At 43.8% G+C, this 15,699-nt stretch overlaps 1 long non-coding RNA gene across 1 annotated transcript; it reads left to right on the top strand.

The window, feature by feature from the left end:
- Positions 1-35: 35 nt before the first annotated feature.
- On the top strand, positions 36-11,910 carry LOC311131757. Its single transcript, XR_014613462.1, has 5 exons — positions 36-199; positions 5,234-5,447; positions 6,710-6,794; positions 10,491-10,612; positions 10,792-11,910. It is a non-coding gene; the product is annotated as an uncharacterized lncRNA (long non-coding RNA).
- Positions 11,911-15,699: the final 3,789 nt, after the last annotated feature.

Raw genomic sequence — 15,699 nt, 5'->3', positions numbered from 1 at the left:
GAATGGCCTTTTTCCCTTTATTCAGATTACACGGCTCTCCAGAGGGTGGTGCCATCTGCACAACGCATCACCGAGAGCAAACTACCTGCCCTCCAGGACACCAACAGCACCCGATGTCACAGGAAGGCCAAAAAGATAATCAAGGACAACTACCACCCGAGCCACTGCCTGTTCACCCTGCTATCATCCAGAAGGCGAGGTCAGTACAGGTGCATCAAAGCTGGGACTGAGAGACTGAAAAACAGCTTCTATCTCAAGGCTATCAGACTGTTAAACAGCCATCACTAGCACAGAGAGGCTGCTGCCTACATACAGACTTGAAAATCACTGGCCACTTTAATAAATGGACACTAGTCACTTTAATAATGTTTACATATCTTGCATTACCCATCTCATATGTATATACTGTATTCTATACTGTCTTAATAATGTTTACATATCTTGCATTACCCATCTCATATCTATATACTGTAGTCTATACTATTACATTTTAGTCATTTAGCAGACGCTCTTATCCAGAGCAACTTACAGTTAGTGAGTGCATACATTTTTCATACTATCTATTGCATCTTAGCCTATGCCACTCTGACAATACCATTGCTCATCCATATATTTATATATTCTTATTCTATTCCTTTACTTAGATTTGTGTGTATTAGATATTTGTTGTGAAACTGTTAGATATTACTTGCTAGATATTGCTGCACTGTCGGAACTAGAAGCACAAGCATTTCGCTACACTCGCAATAACATCTGCCTACCATGTGTATGTGACCAATACATTTGATTAGATTTTGATTTGAACCTCTCATGTTCAGTTATTTGAAAATGAAATAATCTCCAAAATATTGCTATTTTTAAAACAAGCCATACAAAGTTGGTTGCAATTTGAGTTTAATCGACCAGAAAAGACCAAACAAATATTACAACAAATATTATGGTTAAACTCAAATACACAAATGTATTTATTTTTAAACCCAAAAAAGGTATAATCTTTGTAAATTATCATGAATAGGACTGGTGGAGTTATGTCACACATGCAGCTAACAAAAATATATGGAAATCTCTGCTCTACCCAAAATTACAACCAACTAATTGCAGCATTACCGCAAAAATGGAAGATGGAAGGAGGAAAAAGTAAGGAACTTGTCTGTCGGCCCTGCATTAAAGACCAACATTGGTTAAAGAAAATTGTTATAAATAAAAAAGTATACCAGTTTCATTTAAGGACCGATATACAGTGGGGAGAACAAGTATTTGATACACTGCCGATTTTGCAGGTTTTCCTACTTACAAAGCATGTAGAGGTCTGTCATTTTTATCATAGGTACACTTCAACTGTGAGAGACGGAATCTAAAACAAAAATCCAGAAAATCACATTGTATGATTTTTAAGTAATGAATTTGCATTTTATTGCATGACATAAGTATTTGATACATCAGAAAAGCAGAACTTAATATTTGGTACAGAAACCTTTGTTTGCAATTACAGAGATCATACGTTTCCTGTAGGTCTTGACCAGGTTTGCACACACTGCAGCAGGGATTTTGGCCCACTCCTCCATACAGACCTTCTCCAGATCCGTCAGGTTTCGGGGCTGTCGCTGGGCAATACGGACTTTCAGCTCCCTCCAAATATTTTATATTGGGTTCAGGTCTGGAGACTGGCTAGGCCACTCCAGGACCTTGAGATGCTTCTTACGGAGCCACTCCTTAGTTGCCCTGGCTGTGTGTTTCGGGTCGTTGTCATGATTGGAAGACCCAGCCAAGACCCATCTTCAATGCTCTTACTGAGGGAAGGAGGTTGTTGGCCAAGATCTCGCGATACATGGCCCCATCCATCCTCCCCTCAATACGGTGCAGTCGTCCTGTCCCCTTTGCAGAAAAGCATCCCCAAAGAATGATGTTTCCACCTCCATTCTTCACAGTTGGGATGGTGTTCTTGGGGTTGTACTCATCCTTCTTCTTCCTCCAAACACGGCGAGTGGAGTTTAGACCAAAAAGCTCAATTTTTTTTTCATCAGACCACATGACCATCTCCCATTCCTCCTCTGGATCATCCAGATGGTCATTGGCAAACTTCAGACAGGCCTGGACATGCGCTGTCTTGAGCAGGGGGACCTTGCGTGCGCTGCAGGATTTTAATCCATGACGGCGTAGTGTGTTACTAATGGTTTTCTTTGAGACTGTGGTCCCAGCTCTCTTCAGGTCATTGACCAGGTCCTGCTGTGTAGTTCTGGGCTGATCCCTCACCTTCCTCATGATCATTGATGCCCCACGAGGTGAGATCTTGCATGGAGCCCCAGACCGAGGGTGATTGACCGTCATCTTGAACTTCTTACATTTTCTAATAATTGCGCCAACAGTTGTTGCCTTCTCACCAATCTGCTTGCCTATTGTCCTGTAGCCCATCCCAGCCTTGTGCAGGTCTACAATTTTATCCCTTATGTCCTTACACAGCTCTCTGGTCTTGGCTATTGTGGAGAGGTTGGAGTCTGTTTGATTGAGTGTGTGGACAGGTGTCTTTTATACAGGTAACGAGTTCAAACAGGTGCAGTTAATACAGGTAATGAGTGGAGAACAGGAGGGCTTCTTAAAGAAAAACTAAAAGGTCTGTGAGAGCCGGAATTCTTACTGGTTGGTAGGTGATCAAATACTTATGTCATGCAATAAAATGCAAATTAATTACTTAAAAATCATACAATGTGATTTTCTGGATTTTTGTTTTAGATTCCGTCTCTCACAGTTGACGTGTACCTATGATAAAAAGTACAGACCTCTACATGCTTTGTAAGTAGGAAAACCTGCAAAATCGGCAGTGTATCAAATACTTGTTCTCCCCACTGTAGATTGCAAAATAGTTGGGAAGAGATTTTTTATTTACCAAATCCATGGCACATGGTTGAACTGATACGCAAAACGACGCCGGATTCAAAACTTAGAATTTTTCAATTCAAATTATTATTCAAAATTCTTGCAACCAATATAATGTTATATATATATATATATATATATATACAACCTTCCCATCTCTGCAGATGTTGCTGCGAAGAGACAGAGTCATTAGATCATTTATTTTGGTACTGTCCATATGTAGCTTGTTTTTGGTCACAGGTCCAGGAATGGCTGAAGAATTGCAACATTTACCTGGAGCTAACTCTGCAGAAAACACTACTGGGTGATTTGAAAAGTCATAGTCAATCGATCAATAATCTAATAAGACTTTTATAAAAAATGTTTATCTTTAATTTACAATCTGTAGAAACTATGAGAATAGAAAGGTTCAGAACTTTTGAGAAACATCACAGCACAGTTGAAAAATATATGGCAAATAGAAATCCAATATGGATGGTGTTAAGAGATAGATGGGAGGGGTTGAATGGAGTTGAAGGTGGGACTAATAACAAGATAACTCATGTAAATATACTGTGTCCGTAAAATGTACAGTGCATTCGGAAAGTATTCAGACCCCTTGACTTTTTTCACATTTTGTTACGTTACAGCCTTATTCTAAAATTGATGAAATTATTTTTTCCCCTCATCAATCTACACACAATACCCCATAATGACGAAGCGAAAACAAGTTTTTAGGAATGTTTGCTAATTTATTACAAATAAAAACAGAAATACCTTATTTACATAAGTATTCAGACCCTTTGCTATGAGACGCGAAATTGAGCTCAGGTGCATCCTGTTTCCATTGATCAACTTGATTGGAGTCCACCTGTGGTAAATCTAAGTGATTGAACATGATTTGGAAAGGCACAAACCTGTCTATATAAGGTCCCACAGTTGACAGTGCATGTCAGAGCAAAAACCAAGCCATGAGGTCGAAGGAATTGGTCGTAGAGCTCCGAGACAGGATTGTGTCGAGGCACAGATCTGGGGAAGGGTACCAAAAATGTCTGCAGCATTGAAGGTCCCCAAGAACACAGTGGCCTCCATTATGCTTAAATAGAAGAAGTTTGGCCCCACCAAGACTCTAGAGCTGGCCGCCCGGCCAAACTGAGCAATCGGGGGAGAAGGGCCTTGGTCAGGGAGGTGACCAAGAACCTGATGGTCACTCTGACAGAGCTCCAGAGTTCCTCTGTGTAGATTGGAGAACCTTCCAGAAGGACAACCATCTCTGCAGCAGTCCACCAATCAGGCCTTTTATAGTAGAGTGGCAAGACGGAAGCCACTCCTCAGTAAAAGGCACATGACAGCCCACTTGGAGTTTGCCAAAAGGCATCTAAACTCAGACCATGAGAAACAAGATTCTCTTGTCTGATGAAACCAAGGTTGAACTCTTTGGCCTGAATGCCAAGCGTCACGTCTGGAGGAAACCTGGCACCATCCCTACGGTGAAGCATGGTGGTGGCAGCATCATGCTGTGGGGGTGTTTTTCAGCGGCAGGGACTGGGAGACTAGTCAGGATCGAGGGAAAGCTGAACAGAGCAAAGTACAGAGATCTTTGATGAAAACCTGCTCCAGAGCGGTCAGGACTTCAGGCTCATTCCCCTGAGGCTCATTCCATGGTAAATGAAATGTGTAGGCCTATTTGATCCGACCCCCTTTTGCGAAATTTTTTAAAGTTGACTACCCATCTGCAACTACCACTATCTTCTTCCTTCCCATCCTGACTGTGATTTACATTTTTTGTCATTTAGCAGGCACTCTTATCCAGAGCGACTTACATGAGCAATTAGGGTTTAAAAGTGCCTTGCTCAAGGGCACATCGACAGAATTTTCACCATTTCGGCTCGGGGATTCGAACCAGCGACCTTTCGGTTACTGGCCCAATGTTCTAACCGTTCATGTAGGATACCTGCCTTTTTAATATTCTCTCTCATCTTCTCTAACATAGTAGAGGTTAGTCAGAAAAATCATTGATGTAACTGAGGGGAAGTAGAGATTATTTACCTTGTCTGAAATATTTCCCCTGAGGGGTAAGAAGCTATGGCAACACAGATAGGCGGAGAGATATCTCCCACTGTTCTGTTCTCGCCACCACATGCTCTTCCACACACTCTCTCTCTCTCACACACACACACATACCTCACTGCTGCAGACCTTAGCCTGAGTCCCAGTCTGTTAGTGCCATCATTCCAACTCCTTGTCACTCATTGTGATGCCAGATGTTTGACTTGACAATGAAGTTGTCAAGAGCACACAACTGGAACCAGACTACAACTTGCACTGCACCACAAACACACACACTAACCCCACTACATCTATGACCCCCTCCGTCTAGGAGCAGTAACTGTGTGGGTCTCTCGGCCTCACCCCTCTCGGCCCTCAACACCCCGGAACCTGTCCGTTACTCCCTGATCCCTGACCTCCCATTGGACAGCAGCCTGATGTTTGAGTTCCTGCTCGTCCTCTACCTGCTGTTCATTCAGTACATCACTATCTAAAGGACCGTGTGGTGGTATCCTTACAATCATCCTGCAGCCTCCATGTCTCTGGTGGGTTTTAGTACAAACCACACACACAGTACATTAATATCTACAGGACCGTGTGGTGGTAACCCTATAGTCGTCCAGCTGCCTCAACGTCTTTTTTTTTTTAGTAGTAATATAGACAATCACTCTCACACGCAGTCACGCACACAGTCTCACACACACACACACACACACACACACAGCTACCTGCTGCCTCTACCTCTCTGGTGAGCAAATTCACATACACGCACACACACACTCATTCCTTCAGTCTGTTTATGTTGTCTCATCTCTCTGCAGAACTTCCATCTGATGGACCTCACTGTGATGCTGGCCAGGAGACTAGTGTAGACTATAGTGTCAGGGGTACTACCTTCTATCTATCTCTAGATCTCGCTTTCTCTCTATCTATCGCTAGGGTCCAGGAGACTGGTTATTACATTAGAAATTAAAAAGCTAATACATTATTGGCAGTTATTACATTATGGACTAGTCATAAATGGGGATTGTCCACTCCTGGTTAGGGCTGGGAATTGCCAGGGGCTTCATGAGGCGATATTATCACAATGCTTTGGTGCCAATACGATATGTATTGCGATTCGATACTGTGATTTTATTGCGATTCGATGTTCCAAACATATTGGTCACCATATCTCTGCTGCAGAGGGACAAGAGAGCCATGAGAAAAAGTTTTGATCAGTCATGGAAATAAAAGTGCTGAAAACGAATTGGCTCCCTAAGAAGATGGACAACAAGCTATGAAGGAAACATACTGGAGTTTTGGTGTAGGTACAGCAAACTAGTGCAAAAATAATATTGCGATATTGTCAAAACAATGCAATATATAATCAAAAATAATATCCCAATATGTAACTATCAATTTCTTCCCCCCAACACTACTCCTGGTTTAAGTATTTCCAGTCTTTCGTCTTTTACATCTTGTTTAACTGGAAGTATTTGTCTATCATTATATTGACATTTCACATGTCCCTCTCTCTCCACCCCCTTTCTCAACGATATCTTCAACTCCGGTACGGTAGTCCTCCACTCTCAGATGAGAGTGACATAAATTGTTGTGTGTGTCCCTGTGGTGTTCTTTAGCTAAATACTTTATAGTCCACCTGATAGAGATGGACCAAAGTGTACGCTACACATGTGACCAGGCTCTTCAGCACCCCTGGTACAGTGCACCCGCATGCATACACACACACAAACACACACCTTCTTGCACATATTCTTGTGCCACCCAACAGAGCCTGGCCCTCATGTCTCTCTCCCTCCCTCAGGCTTGCCGGAGACACAGCCCTGGATAAAAACATACATGAGTCTGTCAGCGCCCAGATCAAGAACTTTACCAAGAGCAAATGGATGGTGGGTTACTCTTACTGCACTCTCCTGCTATCAACTATTACAACTTCATTAACATTTTGTGAGCTTTATTGTGCAAAATAGCATTTTACAATAAGGGTCCCTTTACAAGGGTTTTATAAAGGGTTAATAAAATAAAATAAAATTGTATTTGTCACATACACGTGTTTAGCAGATGTTATTGCGGGTGTAGCGAAATGCTTGTGCTTCTAGCACCGACAGTGCAGTAATATCTAACAAGTAATATCTAACAATTTCACAACATATACCCAATACACACAAATCTATGTAAGGAATGGAATTTAAGAATATATAGAGTTGAAGTCGGAAGTTTACATACACCTTAGACAAATACATTTAAACTCAGTTTTTCACAATTCCTGACATTTAATCCTAGTAAAAATTCCTTATCTTAGGTCAGTTAGGATCACCACTTTATTTTAAGAATGTGAAATGTCAGAATAATAGTAGAGAAAATTATTTATTTAAGCTTTTATTTCTTTCATCACATTCCCAGTGGGTCAGAAGTTTACATACACTCAATTAGTATTTGGTAGCATTGACTTTAAATTGTTTAACTTGGGTCAAACGTTTCGGGTAGCCTTCCACAAGCTTCCCACAATAAGTTGGGTGAATTTTGGCCCATTCCTCCTGACAGAGCTGGTGTAACTGAGTCAGGTTTGTAGGCCTCCTTGCTCGCACACGCTTTTTCAGTTCTGCCCACAAATGTTCTATAGGATTGAGGTCAGGGCTTTGTGATGGCCACTCCAATACCTTGACTTTGTTGTCTTTAAGCCATTTTGCCACAACTTTGGAAGTAGGCTTGGGGTCATTGTCCATTTGGAAGACCCATTTGCGACCAAGCTTTAACTTCCTGACTGATATCTTGAGATTTTGCTTCAATATATACACATAATCTTCCTTCCTCATGATGCCATCTATTTTGTGAAGTGCACCAGTCCCTCCTGCAGCAAAGCACCCCTACAGCATGATGCTGCCACCCCCGTGCTTCACGGTTGGGATGGTATTCTTCGGCTTGCAAGCCATCCCCTTTTTCCTCCAAACATAACGATGGTCATTATGGCCAAACAGTTCTATTTTTGTTTAATCAGACCAGAGGACATTTCTCCAAAAAGTACGATCTTTGTCCCCATGTGCAGTTGCAAACCGTAGTCTGGCTTTTTCTGGCGGTTTTGGAGCAGTGGCTTCTTCCTTGCTGAGTAGCCTTTCAGGTTATGTCGATATAGGACTTGTTTTACTGTGGATATAGATACTTTTGTATCTGTTTCCTCCAGCATCTTCACAATGTCCTTTGCTGTTGTTCTGGGATTGATTTGCACTTTTCGCACCAAAGTACGTTAATCTCTAGGAGTCTCCTTCCTGAGCGGTATGATGGCTGCGTGGTCCCATGGTGTTTATACTTGCGTACTATTTATACTTGCGTACTATTGTTTGTACAGATGAATGTGGTACCTTCAGGCGTTTGGAAATTGCTCCCAAGGATGAACCAGACTTGTGGAGGTCTACAATTATTTTTCTGTCTTGGCTGATTTCTTTTGATTTTCCCATGATGTCGAGCAAAGAGGCACTGCGTTTGAAGGTAGGCCTTGAAATACATCCACAGGTGCACCTTCAATTGACTAAAATGATGTCAATTAGCCTATCAGAAGCATCTAAAGCCATGACATCATTTTCTGGAATTTGCCAAGCTGTTTAAAGGCAGTCAATTTAGTGTATGTAAACGTCTGACCCAATGGAATTGTGATACAGTGAATAATAAGTGAAATAATCTGTCTGTAAACAATTGTGTCATGCACAAAGTAGATGTCCTAACCAACTTGCCAAAACTACAGTTTGTTAACAAGAAATGTGTCGAGTGGTTGAAAAACAAGTTTTAATGACTCCAACCTAAGTGTATGTAAACTTCCGACTTCAACTGTATATGGACAAGCAATGACAGAGCGGCATGGACTAAGATATAGCAGAATATTATAGAATACATTATATACGTATGAGATGAGTAATGCTAGATATGTAAAAATTATTAAAGTGACTAGTGTTCCATTTCTTGAAGTGGCCAGTGATTTCAATAGGCAGCAGCAGCCTCCAATGTGCTAGTGATGGTTATTTAACAGTCTGATGGCCTTGAGATAGAAGCTGTTTTTCATTTTCTTGGTCCCAGCTTTGATGTATCTGTACTGACCTCGCCTTTTGGATGATAGCGGGGTGAACAGGCAGTGGTTCGGGTGGTTGATGTCCTTGATGGTCTTTTTGGCCTTCCTGTGACATCGGGTGCTGTAGGTGTCCTGGAGGGCGGGTAGTTTGCCCCCAGTAATGCGTTCTGCAGACCACCCTGTATCACCACCCTCTGGAGAGCCCTGCGGTTGCGGGCGGTGCAGTTGCTGTACCAGGCGGTGATACAGCCAAACAGGATGCTCTCATTTGTGCATCTGTAAAAGTTTGTGAGGGTTTTAGGTGCCAAGCCAAATTTCTTCAGCCTCCTGAGGTTGAAGAGGCTCTGTTGCGTCTTCTTCACCACACTGTCTGCATGGGTAGACCATTTCAGTTTGTCAGTGATGTGTACGCCAAGGAACTTGAAGCTTTCCACCTTCTCCACTGCAGTCCCGTCGATGTGGATAGGGGTGTGCACCCTCTGCTGTTTCCTGAAGTCCACGAACATCTCCTTTGTTTTGTTGACGTTGAGTGAGAGGTTATTTTCCTGGCACCACACTCCCAGAGCCCTCACCTCCTCCCTGTAGGATGTCTTGTCATTGTTGGTAATCAAGCCTACTACTGTTGTGTCATCTGCAAACTTGATGATTGAGTTGGAGGCGTGCTTGACCACACAGTCATGGGTGAACAGGGAGTACAGGAGGGGGCTTAGCACGCACCCTTGTGGGTCCCCAGTGTTGAGGATCAGCAAAGTGGAGATGTTGATTCCTACCTTCACCACCTGGGGGCGGCCCGTCAGGAAGTCCAGGATCCAGTTGCACAGGGCGGGGGTCAGACCCAGGGCCTCGAGCTTAATGATGAGCTTGGAGGGTACTATGGTGTTGAATGCTGAGCTATAGTCAATGAAGAGAATTATTACGTAGGTATTCCTCTTGTCCAGATGGGATAGGGCAGTGTGCAGTGTGATGGCGATTTGCATCGTCTGTGGATCTATTGCGGCGGTAAGCAAATTGAAGTGGGTCTAGGGTGACCGGTAAGGTAGTGGTGATATGATCCTTGACTAGTCTCTCAAAGCACTTCATGATGACAGAGGTGAGTGCTACGGGGCGATAGTCATTTAGTTCAGTTACTTTTGCTTTCTTGGGTACAGGAACAATGGTGGCCATCTTGAAGCATGTGGGGACAGCAGATTGGGATAGGGAGAGATTGATGTCTGTAAACACACCAGCCAGCTGGTCTGCGCATGCTCTGAGGATGCGGCTAGGGATGCCGTCTCGCCGGCAGCCTTGCGGGGGTTAACATGCTTAAATGTCTTACTCACGTCGGCTACGGAGAAGGAGAGCCCACAGTCCTTGGTAGTGGGCCGCGTCAGTGGCATGGTGTTATCCTCAAAGCGGGCGAAGAAGGTGTTTAGCTTGTCTGCAAGCAAGACATCGGCGACGTGGCTGGTAATAATTAGTTTATTAATGTTTAATGAATCATTTATAATTGGGTAAGTCTCTGATGGGGATATGTTTGGTCCTGCAGCAAGTGTTTAATGCCACAGCAGTGGTCCGTCACATGAGGCGTCTCTAGCTGGGACCATGTCAGGAGGCTCTGAGCTAGACCACCCTAGAAGCCATCTACAGGGGCTGAGGAGGAACACACAGGTCAGTGGCTCACAGCACCACCCATTAGGATGACATGTAGTGGAATAGAAAAACAAGTCTCTCACTTACTAAAACTATGATAGTTCTCACTCACTAAAATTAATAACGTTTTAGTAAATAGCCTTGATTTCCAAGATCAGTGTGTCTGGTCCTGAACTTTCCCTGGCCCTCTGTTTCAGAGTCTCCCGTTGAAGGGGGCTGCTCCCAGAGTGCGAACCTGTGGGACAGAACGAGACCCCCTGGCCAACTGTACCTCCAGGAGACCTACAGCACCCGCTGCCATCCAACCAGCTGCATCTGATCCCCCGGCCACCTGGAGTGTGGCCAACCAATGACTTTCCCACGATTTACCTGTGGAGTCCAGAGAAACTTCCCAGTCTGGCCCGGAACACAGAGTTGTTGTTCCAGCGCCCCGCCACCAGATGGGGCAGGCATGTTAAGAACCCAGGGTGGGGAGGAGGGAAGAGGGACTCCCTGATGCCATTGCCAACAGAGGAGGTATCGTGACCTAGATTGGGGTGAGAGTGGAGGATGAGCTGAGAGAGGAGGCGAGCTTAAGGAGAGGTGTTGTACCCAGTGTATTCCTGGGTGATATTAGTTTGGGAGTGGGACAGAGCTTGGACAGTGTTCCGGGCCAGACTGGGAAGTTTCTCATGCTTTTAAAAAATGTACGTCTGCTTTTTTTCATCTCTGTATTTCTATATATGCTGTTTTTTTCCATTGTCATTATCCTTCCCCCTTGACAACGTATAGAGGATTGATCCGCTGTTACCTGCATGATCAGAGGACAGGCAGACAGGTCCTCATGCATGTTGACTGGCAACAGGTGTTTTTATAGCATAAGGAGTCTACTGCAGAACTATGTGTATGTGGGACCACCCATTGTGGATAGTTTCTGTACAGCAGATATTGTAGCTAATACCTCACAAGAGATGGACTTACATGCAAAGCCGTTCCTCTAAAAACTAAGAATAGGTCTCAGTTAACCCACAGTTTTACTCCCTGGTGTTTAAACCACATTCTAACCTGAAAGGGCAATATGATCCTGTTGATAAAGACTATTTTGGGGGAGAGTTTCAGCCTGGCTTTGAACTGGTCAAAACTTAATCCATTTAAGTTATTAAGACCATGGAAGATGTAATGAGCTCAGCCCTCTTGCTTAAGAGCAGGGAATCGATGTGTGTGGATACAAAGCCAAATGTGGATATGTTTTTCACTGTGTAGATGCAACCAACTAACATTGGATCACCCTTCCATGGATCTTTTCTTCATTCATATTGGGGTTGTTTTTTCAACCAATTGTATGTGTACAGAGATAACTTGAATTAAAGAATGTAAATAACAATCCAATTGTCTCGTCTCACTTCATCATTACATCTGTCACTCTCGCACACCTGTTAATTTAAATGCATTCCAGGTGACTAGCTCATGAAGCTGGTTGAGAGCCATGGGGCGGCGCACAATTGGCCCAGCGTTGTCCAGGGTAGGGGAGGGAATGGCTGGCAGGGATGTAGCTCAGTTGGTAGAGCATGGCGGTTGCAACACCAGGGTTGTGGGTTCGAAAAAAATAAAAATATATAATGTATGCACTGGATAAGAGCGTCTGCTAAATGACTAAAATGTAAAAAATGAGAGAATGCCAAGGGTGTGCAAAGCTTTCATCAAGGTAAAGGGTGGCTACTTTGAAGAATCTTTTAAAGTATAATATATTTTGATTTGTTTAACACTTTTTTTGGTTACTACATGATTCCATATGTGTTATTTATTATTGTGGTCCTCTGTAGCTCAGCTGGTAGAGCACGGCGCTTGAAACGCCAAGGTAGTGGGTTCGATCCCCGGGACCACCCATACACAAAAATGTATGCACGCATGACTGTAAGTCGCTTTGGATAAAAGCGTCTGCTAAATGGCATATTATATTATTATATATTATATTATTTCATTTTTTATTTATTTATTTTATTTTACCTTTATTTAACCAGGTAAACCAGTTGAGAACAAGTTCTCATTTACAACTGCGACCTGGCCAAGATAAAGCAAAGCAGTGCGATAAAAACCACAACACAGAGTTATATGGGGTAAAACAAAACAAAGTCAAAAATACAACAGAAATACATATATATACAGTGTGTGCAAATGTAGCAAGTTATGGAGGTAAGGCAATAAATAGGCTATAGTGCAAAATAATTACAATTAGTATTAACACTGGAATGATAGATGTGCAAGAGATGATGTGCAAATAGAGATACTGGGGTACAAATGAGCAAAATAAATAACAATATAGGGATGAGGTAGTTGGGCGGGCTAATTTCAGATGGGCTGTGTACAGGTGCAGTGATCGGTAAGGTGCTCTGACAACTGATGCTTAAAGTTAGTGAGGGAGATAAGTGTCTCCAGCTTCAGAGATTTTTGCAATTTGTTCCAGTCATTGGCAGCAGAGAACTGGAAGGAATGGCGGCCAAAGGAGGTGTTGGCTTTGGGGATGACCAGTGAGATATACCTGCTGGAGCGCAGACTACGGGTGGGTGTTGCTATGGTGACCAATGAGCTAAGATAAGGCGGGGATTTGCCTAGCAGTGATTTATAGATGGCCTGGAGCCAGTGGGTTTGGCGACGAATATGTAGTGAGGACCAGCCAACAAGAGCGTACAGGTCACAGTGGTGGGTAGTATATGGGGCTTTGGAGACAAAACGGATGGCACTGTGATTGACTACATCCAATTTGCTGAGTAGAGTGTTGGAGGCTATTTTGTAAATGACATCGCCGAAGTCAAGGATCGGTAGGATAGTCAGTTTTACGAGGGCATGTTTGGCAGCATGAGTGAAGGAGGCTTTGTTGCGAAATAGGAAACCGATTCTAGATTTAACTTTGGATTGGAGATTCTTAATGTGAGTCTGGAAGGAGAGTTTACAGTCTAACCAGACACATAGATATTTGTAGTTGTCCACATACTCTAGGTCAGACCCGTCGAGAGTAGTGATTCTAGTCGGGTGGGCGGGTGCAAGCAGCGTTCGGTTGAAGAGCATGCATTTAGTTTTACTAGTGTTTAAGAGCAGTTGGAGGCTACTGAAGGAGTGTTGTATGGCATTGAAGCTCGTTTGGAGGTTTGTTAACACAGTGTCCAATGAAGGGCCAGATGTATACAAAATGGTGTCGTCTGCGTAGAGGTGGATCTGAGAGTCACCAGCAGCAAGAGCGACGTCATTGATATACACAGAGAAAAGAGTCGGCCCAAGAATTGAACCCTGTGGCACGCCCATAGAGACTGCCATAGGTCCAGACAACAGGCCCTCCGATTTGACACATTGAACTCTATCTGAGAAGTAGTTGGTGAACCAGGCGAGGCAGTCATTTGAGAAACCAAGGCTATTTAGTCTGCCAATAAGAATGCGGTGGTTGACAGAGTCGAAAGCCTTGGCCAGGTCAATGAAAACGGCTGCACAGTACTGTCTATTATCGATCGCGGTTATAATATCGTTTAGGACCTTGAGCGTGGCTGAAGTGCACCCATGACCAGCTCGGAAACCGGATTGCATAGCGGAGAAGGTACGGTGGGATTCGAAATGGTCGGTGATCTGTTTGTTGACTTGGCTTTCAAAAACTTTTGAAAGGCAGGGCAGGATGGATATGGGTCTGTAACAGTTTGGATCTAGAGTGTCACCCCCTTTGAAGAGGGGGATGACCGCGGCAGCTTTCCAATCTCTGGGGATCTCAGACGTTACGAAAGAGAGATTGAACAGGCTAGTAATAGGGGTTGCGACAATTTCGGCGGCTAGTTTTAGAAAGAGAGGGTCCAGATTGTCTAGCCCAGATGATTTGTAGGGGTCCAGATTTTGCAGCTCTTTCAGAACATCAGCTGTCTGGATTTGTGTGAAGGAGAAGCGGGGGGGGCATGGGCAAGTTGCAGCGGAGGGTGCAGAGCTGGTGGCCGGGGTAGTGGTAGCCAGGTGGAAAGCATGGCCAGCCGTAGCAAAATGCTTGTTGAAATTCTCGATTATTGTAGATTTATCGGTGGTGATAGTGTTTCCTAGCCTCAGTGCAGTGGGCAGCTGGGAGGAAGTGATCTTATTTTCCATGGACTTTACAGTGTCCCAAAACTTTTTGGAGTTAGTGCTACAGGATGCAAATTTCTGTTTGAAAAAGTTAGCCTTTGCTTTCCTAACTGCTTGTGTATATTGGTTCCTAACTTCCCTGAAAAGTTGCATATCGTGGGGGCTATTTGATGCTAATGCAGTACGCCACAGGATGTTTTTGTGCTGGTCAAGGGCAGTCAAGTCTGAGGAGAACCAGGGGCTATATCTGTTCTTAGTTCTGTATTTTTTGAATGGGGCATGTTTATTTAAGATTGAGAGGAAATTACTTTTAAAGAACAACCAGGCATCCTCTACTGACGGAATGAGATCTATATCCATCCAGGATACCTGGGCCAGGTCAATTAGGAAGGCCTGCTCGCTGAAGTGTTTTTGGGAGCGTTTGACAGTGATGAGGGGTGGTCGTTTGACCGCGGACCCGTTACGGACGCAGGCAATAAGGCAGTGATCGCTGAGATCCTGGTTGAAGACAGCGGAGGTGTATTTAGAGGGTAAGTTAGTCAGGATGATATCTATGAGGGTACCCATGTTTACGGATTTAGGGTTGTACCTGGTAGGTTCGTTGATAATTTGTGTGAGATTGAGGGCATCTAGTTTAGATTGTTGGATGGCCGGGGTGTTAAGCATATCCCAATTTAGGTCACCAAGCAGTACGAACTCTGAGGATAGATGGGGGGCAATCAATTCACATATGGAGTCCAGGGCACAGCTGGGGGCTGAGGGGGGTCTGTAGTAAGCGGCAACAGTGAGAGACTTATTTCTGGAAAGGTGGATTTTTAGAAGAAGAAGCTCAAACTGTTTGGGCACAGACCTGGATAGTATGATAGAGCTCTGCAGGCTATCTCTACAGTAGATTGCAACTCCACCCCCTTTGGCAGTTCTATCTAGACGGAAAATGTTATAGTTGGGGATGGAAATTTCAGAATTTTTGGTGGCCTTCCTAAGCCAGGATTCAGACACTGCTAGAACATCAGGGTTGGCGGAGTGTGCTAACG

This window comes from Coregonus lavaretus, assembly GCF_964263955.1.
Source record: "Coregonus lavaretus genome assembly, chromosome: 7".
Taxonomy (NCBI): domain Eukaryota; kingdom Metazoa; phylum Chordata; class Actinopteri; order Salmoniformes; family Salmonidae; genus Coregonus; species Coregonus lavaretus.
Note: the sequence above shows the minus strand (reverse complement) of the source record. Positions and strands in the feature narration are given on the sequence as shown.